At 38.5% G+C, this 12661-nt stretch overlaps 1 protein-coding gene across 1 annotated transcript in view; it reads left to right on the top strand.

The window, feature by feature from the left end:
- The window catches only part of MAP3K15 (mitogen-activated protein kinase kinase kinase 15), a 119081-nt gene that overhangs the window by 25857 nt on the left and 80563 nt on the right, over nucleotides 1-12661 (top strand). The gene's annotated exons all lie outside the window — the stretch shown is intronic.

Raw genomic sequence — 12661 nt, 5'->3', positions numbered from 1 at the left:
AACAGACAAACATGAACTTATACTCCAGTTAGGATGGCGGCCTAGCCCAAGTTCCCTGCCACAAGCTGAAAAGAAGTGGGATAGAATTCTATTCCTTCTGTCTTGTTTATGTGTTAAAGTCCCCCGATTTGGCTTAAAAGTTCCCTCAATGGCATGTGGATAATACTGTGTTGGTTTGAATTGTATAATGAAACCCCAGCCTAAAAACATTTAAATAAGAGCATGTCTTTGGAAATTGTGCCAGGGTTATCCTGTACCTTTGAATGCCGCCCCACCCCCACCCCCAGACCCATGGCTTTTGTGCTTTGAGAAATTGTGACCTACACCAGGGACAGCTCTGCATCCCTTTCCTTTGGCCTTCAGCCTCCTTCCCTCCTAGAAGGAAAGAGCCTCCGGCCTCTTTTGCTATTCCAGTTGGAGTTCCCAGAGGGAGAGGGAGAAAAGGTCCCAGGAGGTAGAGTTCTCCTGAGGGTGCCCTCCGCAGAGGGCCAGGAGCTCCAGGGTTCTCCAGGACCCAGGCAGAGCTCCTTTCCTGAGGTGGAAGCCTCGATCCTCCTCCTCCAAGTCAGAAGATGAAGTTCTAGAAACAAGGCAAGTGGTATAGTTTATGTAATTACTACTGCAGCATGGATTGAACAAGCTAACCTGTAAAATAAGGCATCCGGGTGATTCTGAGTTCCTCTCAGGAAAAGAAATGGGAAGCTACGGCACTTCATTTTGTCCCATTCACATACTGATATTGTCTACTCGGAGGGTCTTCCCTGTTCTTTCTAGATCTTGATTTCTTAACTTACTTCCTTCATGGACACAGAGGGAGTCCAGTCAAAGAAGATTGGGCCGGGAGGCACAGGTGGTAGCCCCAGCTCTGTCTCTAAGGAACTTTGGGTGGTCATTCCACCCCACCCCCGCACCAACCGTCAGTGTCCTCATCAGTAAAATGAGGTCTTTTTTTTTTTTATTGGGGAACAGTGTGTTTTTCCAGGACCCATCAGCTCCATGTCAAATCATTGTTTTCAATCTAGCTGTGGAGGGCACAGCTCAGCTCCAAGTCAAGTCATTGTTTTCAATCTAGTTGTGGAGGGCGTAGCTCACTGGCCCATGTGGGAATCGAACCGGTGACATTGGTGTTATGAGCACTGCGCTCCAAGCACTGAGCCAACTGGCCGCCCTAACATGAGGTCGTTTTGGTCATAGACAACTTCCAGCACTCGATGTCTGTCATTCCATATTTGTCGCACAAGTGAAAAGACGTAAGTTGGATTTAAGGCAAGGAATGTCTAGGAAACAGTTATTCCTTAAAACAAGAATTACATTAAAGCAAAGTGCAAGGAAGAAAACTCTTCTTTTTCCATCCTGACTTGGGTATATCAGGGCCTGGAAATATTCTAGTCCTGCAGTAGACTTAGTGTCATTCTGTTACCATTCCACTACCTACCCTCCCTTCTGGTACATTTTTCCTCTTCTAAACACCCAGGAATTCCTTCACATTTCTGGTTAATTCTAATTATACCATAGCATCATTCTCCCTAGCTTTTGTTTGTTTGCTTTTTAGGAATGAACTTATTCTAAAGGATTTGGCAACTAATCTCTTTGCTAAATTTGGCATTACTTTAGAATTCTGTACCTGATACTGGTTGTCATGCTTAATGGGGTGTGAAAATTTAGAGCATTCGGGAAAACAAAACAAAGAACCAGAGGTGGCTGGAAGGGTAGAAAATCGCACCTAAGAGGAAAGCTTGAAGGAAAATGAACATTGAAAGGTATTGTTCATGGTCATTTTCAAATGTTACCCCCCTTTGGAAACTACGGAGACAGTTATTTCTTCTACTTCAGATGCTATGAAAGTAGGGTAAACTTAAAAAGGGTTGGGATCAGCAGAACAGACATCTCACAACTAGTGGTGACGACACATTGAAATAGAATATCAAAGGAAAGCAGATGACTTTTAAAGAGAATCTGCTCATTTGTCCCATCCATGTGGATTGGGGTAATGCTGCTTGGAAGCTGGAGTCTGGATCATGCAACTTGAGAGGTTTTGGGAAAGAATCTGATGAAATTGTGGGTCTGATAATTGGGCAGCTTTTTTTTTTTTTTTTTTTTAAGAGATAACAATCGTAGTTGGTGAATTCTAAAGTCCTGTGAGTCAGGTGTACAGATTAAATGCCACACACTGAAATTGCAGCTGGATGCTTGAAGTGATTTATGAATATATGGAAACCAAGATGCTTTGAGATCTCTGTCTTCAGGGAGCCATTTTAAGTTTCTAGAATTGTGCCTGATGATGTATTGACCTTGGCTAGAGGATGCTATATTCAGGGTTCTCCAGAGTAACAGAACTAATATGCGATACATGGAGAGGTGGATGGCGATATCTATCATGAGAAATTGCATGACTTTGGAGGCTGAGCTGTCCCATGATCTGCCATCTGCAAGCTGGAGACCCAGGAAAGCAGGTGGTGTAATCCAGTCCAAGTCCAAAAGCCTGAGAAACAGGGAAAGTGATGCTGTAAATCGCAGCCTGAGCCAGCTGTAAATCCCATCTCAGAGAAGATGAGATGCCCCAGCTCAAGCAGTTAGGCAGGAAAAAGGGGGTACATTTCTCCTTCTGCACCTTTTGTTCTCTTTAGGCCTCAGCGGATGGGATGACGACCCCCCACAGTGCGGAGGGCCATCTGCTTAACTGAGTCCACTGATTCCAATGCTAGTCTCATCCAGAAACACCCTCAGAGACACACCCAGAATAACGTTTAATCTGGGCACCCCGTGGCTAGTCACGTTGACACATAAGCGCAGCAGATAGGCACATTTGCTTCCATTTCTAGGAGCACTTGCTTTGCAGGGATATAAAGAATGGGAGGCCAATCTCTAGGCTTCAGACTGGACCAGAACCAGACCTGCAGCCATTCTGGGCTCTTCTGTTCTTTGGAAACACAGTATCACCTTTTGTGCTCACTTCTTTTTCAGGTGATTCTCATGTTCCAGGTTTGTTTGTTTTTTAATTTATAATTTACGTACCATAAAGTTCACCTGTGTGCACACAAGTCAATGATTTTTAATGAATTAGATTTGTGCAGCCATCACCACAATCCACTTTTAGAGCATTTCATCAGTCCCCAAAATACCTGTTTGCAGACAATCCCTGTTCCCACCCCCAGTCCCAAACAATCATTAATTTGCTTTATGTCTTACAGATTTACCTTTTCATATAAATGGAACCATACAGTAATGTGGTATTTTGCTTCTAGTTTCTGTCACTTAGCATGATGTTTTTGAGACTCATCCATGATGTGCAATGTATCAGTATGTAGTTCTTTCTCTTTTATTGCTGAGTGGTAGTCTATTGTATAGATATTCCGCATCTTATTTATCTCTTCCCCAGTTGATGGACATTGGGATTGCTTCCACTTTTTGGTTATTATGAATAATGTTGCTATAAATATTCAAGTACAAGTCTTTATGTGGAAATGTGTCTTCATTCCTTTTGAGTAGATACCTAGGAGTAGAAGTGCTAGGTCATATCGTAAATACAGAGGATGCCAAAAAAATGTATACACATTTTAAGAAAGGAAAACACTTTATTAAAATTGTAATAATATATACTGATAACAAAAGATGAATACAAATCGTGTATACATTTTTTTGGCACCCCGGTATATGTTTAACTTTTTAAGAAATTAACAAAATGATATCCAAAGTGGGTGTACCATTTTACATTTCCACCAGCAATGAAAGATCTACTGTGTTTCCCCGAAAATAAGACCTAACTGGAAAATAAGCCCTAGCGTGATTTTTCAGGATGACATCCCCTGAACATAAGCCCTAATGCGTCTTTTGGAGCAAACCTTAATATAAGACATGGTCTTATTTTCCGGGAAACATGGTAGTTTCTTCATTTCTTCCTCACCAATACTCGTCTGTCTTTCTATTATGTCCATTCTAGTGAATATAAAGTGTTGTCTCCTTGTGGTTTTGTATTTCCCTAGTGACTAATGCTGTTAAGCATCTTCTCATGTACTTATTAGCCATTCATAGTCTTTGGTAAAATGTCTTTTCAATTTTTTTTGCTCATTTTTAATTGGGTTTTTGTCTTATTATGGAGTTGTAAGAGTTCTTGGTATATTCTGGAAACAAGGCCCTTATCAGAGCCTTTATCAATTACTTTTTTATGGATCATGCTTTTGGTGTTGTCTCTAAGAACTCTTAACCTAACCCAAGGTCATGAAGAATTACTTCTATGTTTTCATTTAAAAAGTTTTATAGTTTTGGCTCATACATTTACCTCTCTGGTCCATTTTGAGTTAATTTTTGTGTCTGGTGTAAGGCGTGGGCGTCCACTTTTTTCTTTTGCTTGTTGATATCCAGTTGTCCCAGTAGCATTTCTCATAAAGGCGATTCTTTCCCCCATTGAATTGTCTTGGCCCCCTTCTCCAAATCAACTGATCATAAGCCTAAGGGTTTGTTTCTGGACTTCCAGTTCTAGTCCACTGGTCTGTATGTTTACCCTTAAGCCAGCACCATGCTGTTTTGTTTACTCTAGCTTTACAGTAAGTTTTCAAATTAGGTGATCTGGTTCCCCCAACTTTGTTCTTCTTTTTCAACATTGTTTTAGCTTTTGGGGCCACTAGCAATTCTATATGAATTTGAGGATCTGCTTTTCCATTTCTACAAAAAATACCATTGGAATTTTGATAGGGATTGGATTGTATCTGTATATTGCTTGGATAGTACCAGCATCTTAGCAATATCAAGTTTGCCAATCCAAGAGCACAGAAGATCTTTTCATTTATTTAGGTCCTCTATAATTTCTTTTAGCAATGTATTGTAGTTTTCAGTATGCAAGTCTTTCACTTTCTTGGTTAAGTTCATTTATGGATATTTCATTCTTTTGGATGCTCTCGTAAATGAAACGGTTTTCTTAATTTCATTTTCAGGATTGATTTAAAAAGTACTTTTCACAAAAATATTTAATGCTTATCACATTTTACTTCAGTATTTGAGTTAAAATGTAATTCCGTTTTTGATTACATTCCGTGAAAATGACTTCTTTTCCATCCATTTTAAAATTCTTGTTATTTTCTACTGCTTTTGAGATAGCAAAGATAGCAGCTTTCAACATTTTATCACTTCAGAAAACATGTTTATGTGATGACAGATCAAGGTTGTGCCTTTATGAAAGCAAGAGTAAAAATAATAACCAACCCCAAGGGACTATTCACCCTTGGAGCTTCCTGGTGGTTTGTGATTAGTGTACATAGTCCGCAGGTATTCTTTAAAGCAGGCATTCTTTAACTCTGTTTTAATTTTTCTTTGCAAAAATAACCACACCTTCAAAGTTATGATTTCCCCCTGGAAGTAGCCTCTGACACTGAGTTTAGGGAACAGATTTATTGTGGAGTGCCCTTGGGATCAATACTGAGGAAGAGGAGGGAAGGAAGCAGGAGTAGGCAGAGAGAGAAATTAAGCTGGGGTGCAGGCTCAATGACAACCTAGGTGGATCTTTTGGGGAACTCTGGAGCTGGAATGGCCTTTCTGAGTTGGGATGAGATGGCCAGGTCTTTATACTCCTGCATCCATCCCTCAGTGAAAACAGTGTGACCTCGGGTGAGGTGCAGTCTCTACAACTGAGGCAGTTCCAGAAGGTTTTGACAACAGGGGCTGATAGCTGCAGAACTCCCAGCAGCTGGGGCAACACCCTTCCTTGAAGGGGGGTCCAGGTGTGCGCCGGAGTGTCCACCACATCGTAATAATTTCATTTGAGAAATACATAAATCATATATACCCCAAGACTAGGGAATGTGTCTCTAAGGCTGGAAGGCACAGAAATAATTGCTTCCATTGAATTGGTGGGTAATTACCTGAAGGTATACGTAGCCTCACCAGAGAGGACAGGTGGGGACACACATCTTCCCTGTCTCCCAGAAAAATTGCTAGGAGAAGATGAGGTATTCCACCTAATACTTGTAGAATAAATTGTTAAAAGTACACTAGACCTTATTTTCATTTGTCATGTCCTAAAGCCAGAGTTCACAGTTTTTTAAAAGCAGAGTTAAATTTCCAAGTTAGGATCATGTTATTTAAAAAACACCTTATTAAAAAACTAATCTAAAGAAAAGAATAAGTGAATGAACTAATCAGAGACAGTTTTGGAAACATGGAGGAAAAACAGAGGGTTGCTTGAGGGGCGGGGGGGTAGGGATAAGGGGAAGGTGAGAGGTTTTGGGAACTTACGGGGGGATGGTGGATGGGGGGAGGGGGGTTCACACAGAGTGAGGGATGTAAATGATAAACGTCTAAGTTTTGCTCTGTCTTGTGCACCTGAAACTAATTTAAAAAAACACACAAAAAAACAAACAAAAAAAAACTAATCTGGTTCTTGATCCCTGGACCAGGTGGTTGTTGTTTTTTTCCTGGAAAGCCAATGAGATTTAATAGAAACTAATTGCTCCAATCAAAATAGTTATCTCCATAATCCCAATAAATTGGAAATTCTTTGAGAAAGAGACATTGGCAATATTGGGTGCATTGTCTACAATATTGAAAGTCTTTTACCTGGCTTACAACCACATTTAGGCCTGGAGTTCAGAGTAACAGAATTTCTCCTGGTCTTTCCCTCCTGCTTTTCTCAATTCTTCAGTTTGCTATGGGTTGAGATCCAAAATTATCAAAGATGATACAGATTGCTTAAGGACACTTGGGTGAAAGGACCATTAAATTTCTTTTCTCATTTCTATATCCTTCGGGTTTTCTGAGTTCAGAATCACAACTTCTACCACTTTTATTAGTGAAGGCCTGATGTTAAACAAAAAGGCTACATTCCATAGTAGATGGAGAGGAAGAATTTTATTTTGTGCGTAGAATATGACTTATGTAAAAATCTTTGCCCTTTGAATGTTTATTTCATTTGTGTAGCTATTTTTTATTATTTCTACCTCATCTTAAATTCTCCATTCAAGTCTTTTTTTTTCCCCCTACATACCTGTTCTCTTTTAAATTGGAGTTCTCTGGAGGTGTAGACCGTAAAACTTTTCTCTATCTCTTAATTATCACAGGGGTAATGTCACATTTCACAAGGCCAATGTCAGAACCAAAATATAAATTTTTAATTCCTCCTACCAACTGAATAAGTCTTTGGTGTCCCATGATACCCATTTATTTCCTTTAAATTGAGATGTACCAGTTTTTGCCGTGTATAATGCACTTTTTGGCCCAAATTTGTGAGGGAAAAATAAGGACGCGCATTGTACATGGGTAGTACTAATTCCTTATCTATATAAATGTTTTTAGCTCTTTCATTTATGCTTATGAGTTAAAAGTGTAACTCTAGAAATCAATAACAATATCTGTATGCAAAATGATACCCTGGAATACGATCATCAGTTTTGTTGAACGTATTATGAACTTGCAACAATGAAGAGTTCTTGGCCTTCTATGATGCAATACTGTAAATTTGTTACTGGTACATAAAATTTCTTGTACTTTGTATCTGTTCTTACGTTTTGTAATTATTTGTTACATAAAATTTCTTGTACCATAATATGTTAAAAAATAAATGCTAAAATTCCTTTATAAAACAAAACACAAGTACCTAAATGTAAACAAATAAAAATTTGAATTAAAAATTTAAAATGGAAGATTATTTTCCCTGAAAGTTTGAGCCAAAAACATGGGTGTGCATTATACATGGCAAAATACGGTAATTCACATACCATAATAGTCACCATTTACCCATCTGTTTGTGTTGGGTATTTTGTATATCACGGCTTTCTTTATTTAAGGATATTTCAGCATTAAGCTGGAATGGCATTTAGTGACAAGGATCCTGGGAAGGGAGGGGGAGGACATGAGATTTCTTTGGCTCTGTGATCATGTGTGGGCCAGTTGATTAACCTTCCTGGGTCTCCGTTTCTTCCTCTATAAAATGAGATGACTAATCAGGTGATTATTGAGGTTCATGCCAGCTCTGAGGTAATTCTGTTATATTATCATAGCCATTCAGTTATGTGAACAAAGCAGATGGAAGACTAAAAGCAGTAGTTTAGTGGCACTGCATGTCATGTTCTCAACAGGAATATCTTCATTTACCTTTAAGTAGCACAATAGCCTGATTACCCAGTTGAAATTATTATTCAGCTTTTGTATATTGGTTCCTCTTATGACCAAATAAATGAAGGAAAGTAGCAACCTAGACTGCCATTTGCACTGATCTTTAAAAAAATGCGTTTCCCTGATTGCATGTGTGCTGATTTTAAAAAACTATCCTTTAAATGACTAGGCAAAGAATTATATCTTTTAGGCTTAAACCTTGTAATCATTATTTGGAGTGGTGCACCACTTGAATTTTCTTTCTTAATAAATTAACTGTCTATCGAAGGACATTTTGGTTGTTTCCATGTCTTGGCCACTGTAAACAAAGCTGCAATGAACATTGGAGCACACGTGTCTTTATCTCTAAATGTTTTCAGATTTTTTGGGTAGATACCCAGGAGAGGGATTGCTGGGTCATATGGCAATTCTATTCGTAATGAAGAAGTTGTGGTATATATACACAATGGAATACTATTCGGCAGTAAGAAAAGATGATATAGGAACATTTGTGACAACATGGATGGATCTTGAGAGTGTAATGCTGAGCGAAATAAGTCAGACAGAAAAAGCAGAGAACCATGTGATTTCACTGATATGTGGTATATAAACCAAAACAACAAAAGAACAAGACAAACAAATGAGAAACAGAAACTCATAGACACAGACAATGGTTTGGTGGTTGCCAGAGGGTAAAGGGGGTGGGGGTGGGGGTGGGGGTGGGAGATGTGGGTAAGGGGGATCAAATATATGGTGATGGAAGGAGAACTGACTCTGGGTGATGAACACACAACGGGATTTATAGATGATGTAATACAGAATTGTACACCTGAAATCTATGTAATTTTACTAACAACTGTCACCTCAATAAATTTAATAAAAAAAAAAAAAAAAAAACGCTGTGGAGAAGAAAAAAAAAAAAAAATAAAAAAATAAATTAACTGTCACAAATGATCATGTTAAATAATTTTTTAAAAACTTATTGTCCCATATTTATTCATTTGCTCCCTAATTTTGGGGGGGGAACAAATTTCTGTGCTTTTTTAGTTTCAGTTTTCACAAAGGATTTATAACCCTTTCACACTACAAGATACACACTCCAAAGCACCCCATTCTGCCAGCAAGCAATCAAGATATGCGTTCTTCCATAAGTGCTCAGAAATCAGTTTCTCTTGGGTAGTGTTAAACCACGTTCCATCTGCCTTAGATTTTTCCCTCCTCTTCTGCCTAGGCCATTTGTTGACTGATTAAATGTTTGTATCGTTATTTTTAAAATGTCCTCTGGGAGGTCAAGCTGAAAGACTCATGAAGTCTGTTGGGATAAATTTTTACACATATTATTTGCTCCAAAGAATTAATGTATAAAACTTGTGCTATTATTGACCAACTTTGCCACCTGCTGCTAACCATACATAAAAATAAGTGCTGATGTAATAAGGTCCCTGTCCTGGTCTTCGTGGACCCTTGACCTTTTTGCAGAAGAGCTAGTTGAGGGGCAAGTGCTAAGTGTCCTTGGTTAGTAAGTGGCCATGATTGAACCCAATGGACAATTAGGTTGAAACTCTGACATGCTCTGCTCTCCTGGGCTGTCCTGGAGAATCCGGGCAGCTGTTCATGGAAATATTCATATGTAAAGCCCACTGAAGAAACTGGTGTTTTAGGGCTGCAGGTAGGATGTTCTATGTGAAATAGCTGCTGAGATTCTAGAGGAGGAGCTCTGAGATTTGGCGGGGGGGGGGGTGTCCTCCCCTAGAGGAGCCTATGAACCCCTTTTCAGAATATATCTTAAAATGCTTAAATAAATATAAAGGAGACCATTGATATTGAAACATAGTTATCTAAATAGTTTTAAAAGTATATTGTAATCTATGTGCTTTTCTATTAATGTCTCAAATAATAGATTAAGCACCTGGTCTAAAAACTATCATAATTTTGGAGTAGTGATGGGTATAAAAGGTATTTTGAGATCTCTGCAAGAATTGTAATGCAATATGAAAAGTTCTATAATTTCTATTAGTGACAAAGTCCCAGGGCCTGCTGAAACTAGGATGTGTTGCCTACATTTCTAATCAAAGGCAATGTTACATTTCAATGAAAGGCAAATGATGACAAAGATGTCGTTTTTTTTCTCATTCAAGTTCATGGAATCCCAAGAATTAATGGATTTCAGTTTCGGAACTCCTAGTCTGGTCTAAAAGTATTGAGCTAATACTTATTGGATGCCCACTATGTGCCAGCGCCATATTTAAGCCTCTACACCTAATGAAGTCGATGGTGTTGTTGTCCCATTTTAAAGATGAGAAAACAGGTTTAGATAGATAAGTACATTTTTCAGGGTCAGCCATCTAGCATGCAGTGGAGCTGCAATTCAGTCCTTAGCCATTTGAATTCTCCACTATCTTGCTGTGCTTGAGCTGAGATGATACTGACTTTCTATTTCAATATTAATATTTCCTTTTCACCTAACTTAGCAAATGTGAAAAAATAAACACTACCCAGCTCTGCTGAAAGGCTGATAAAATTGCAGTGCCTTCATACACTAATGGTGGGAGTGTAAATTGCTCCATCTTTTTTGACAGCAACTTGGCTACACATACCAAAACCCTTCAACTTGATCTAGTAATTTCACTCCTGAGAAGCTACTCTTAGGAAAAGACCAACATTATAAAGATGCCATATGCAAAGGTGTTCATCTCAGTGTATAGTAAGAAAATTTTCAAAACAAAGTTAAACAATAGGAGAATGGTTAAGTACATTTTATATATTCACCAGATGGTATATTAGATAGGCATTAAAAATTATAGCAAAGACTATATAATCAAACTTTTATAATGAGAGTTTTTAAAAAGGCACCTATTATTTAACCTAGTAATGATATAGGACAATCTGTTTGTGGTGGTGATATTTGTAGATGGTAGTAGTTATGTAAATCCCTAGTTAGGAACTAAAAACTTCAGAGGACAGATTTCTCCACTACCTACCTTCACAGTGTCAGAGACCAGTGGCTTTTACTCTGTTCTCTGATCTCACTTATTCTATCAGAATCCTCCTTTTGGAACTACTTGAAGAGTGTTTGGAATAGGAGCTTACGTATTAATGTGCTAGCCCACTGGTTCTAATGCCTCTTTATGTAGGAAACTAAGCTGTCTTTGTTAAATTTGTTTTAATGAGCTGGACTCTTGAGATGTTTCCATTTATAAATGTACCAATTACAAATATCCAAGCCTGGTTCACTATTAAACATGTGTTATGCTAATCAATGTTTTTCTTTCTGATTTCTGGTCTACCCACCAACAAAAGTCTGAATGTGTTCCATCATTTGAAGATGTTTGCGCCTAGTCTCCTTTGTAAGAACCAAAGTACTGCGCTCAAGAGCCTGTGCTTTCATTTGGAAGTTTATGAATTGCTTTTTTTAAATGTATTCATTAGACCCAGTTTCTTTCTGTACAATTTCTTAAAGTTTTATACACTTTATGAAAGATTGTCTCAAAGGAACTATTTTTACTTTCTTGAGGCTCCAAATTCCTGCTCTCTGTTCAGTCCTTCATTAAACTCGCACAGTTGTTTTCAGAGTTCATGCATTCCAATTCTCCCGTTTTTTCTCTAACTGTGGCTACATGCTTGCTCAAAGGATCAGGTCACTTCCTAGCTGAGCTGTGTACAGGTCTGCATCAGCCTCTCCTGCTGCTGCTCTGCCCACTTGAGCCATAACCTGTGATAGCACTTAGCATTTATTTATAAACGTCTTATTTTTCCACACCTCATTATTTAGAGTTTGAGGAGGACTGGGGCAAAGTTTGCTTTTGTGCTATTTGGGAAGATTAGGTTTACTAAAAGAAGACTATAAACAAGATTTTAGCAGAACTGTTTGTTTTAGAAATAGTATTAAGGCATGCACCAATTCTGTCCAAATAGATAGGATTCTTGAACCTTCAATTTACCTACCTATTAGGGAGACTCAGTTATTTAGTTGTAATGTTTGTAAATATTTTTGTTATGATTATTACTCTGTAGAGTATTATATCTTTTAAAGAAGCTGAGAGAAGAAATGAAAATAAGTATATATGAGATCTGACAATTAAGTTCACAAACTTGTTGCAACGCTGTTGCTAGCCTTTTTTGATATCAGAGGGATTATTCATTATGAACTTGTACCAACTGGACAAACAGTTAACTAGGTTTACTGTTTGGAAGTGCTGAAAAGGCTGTGTGAAAAAATTAGATGACCTGAACTTTTTGCCAACAATTCATGGCTCTTGCATCACGACAATGCACAGCTCACACGGCACTGTCTGTGAGGGAGTTTTTAGCCAGTAAACAAATAACTGTATTGGAACACCCTCCCTACTCAACTGATCTGGCCCTCGATGACTTCTTTCTTTACCTGAAGAAAAAGGACATATTGGAAGGAAGAGATTTTGATGACATTCAGGACATCAAGGGTAATACGAGGACAGCTCTGATGGCCATTCCATAAAATCCCAAAATTGCTTTGAAGGGTGGACTAGGTGCTGGCATCGGTGCATAGCTTTCCAAGGGGAGTACTTAGAAGGTGACCAGCAATGAGGTATGTAGCACT

The sequence above is a fragment of the Rhinolophus sinicus genome, chromosome X, assembly GCF_036562045.2.
Source record: "Rhinolophus sinicus isolate RSC01 chromosome X, ASM3656204v1, whole genome shotgun sequence".
Classification (NCBI taxonomy): domain Eukaryota; kingdom Metazoa; phylum Chordata; class Mammalia; order Chiroptera; family Rhinolophidae; genus Rhinolophus; species Rhinolophus sinicus.
Note: the sequence above shows the minus strand (reverse complement) of the source record. Positions and strands in the feature narration are given on the sequence as shown.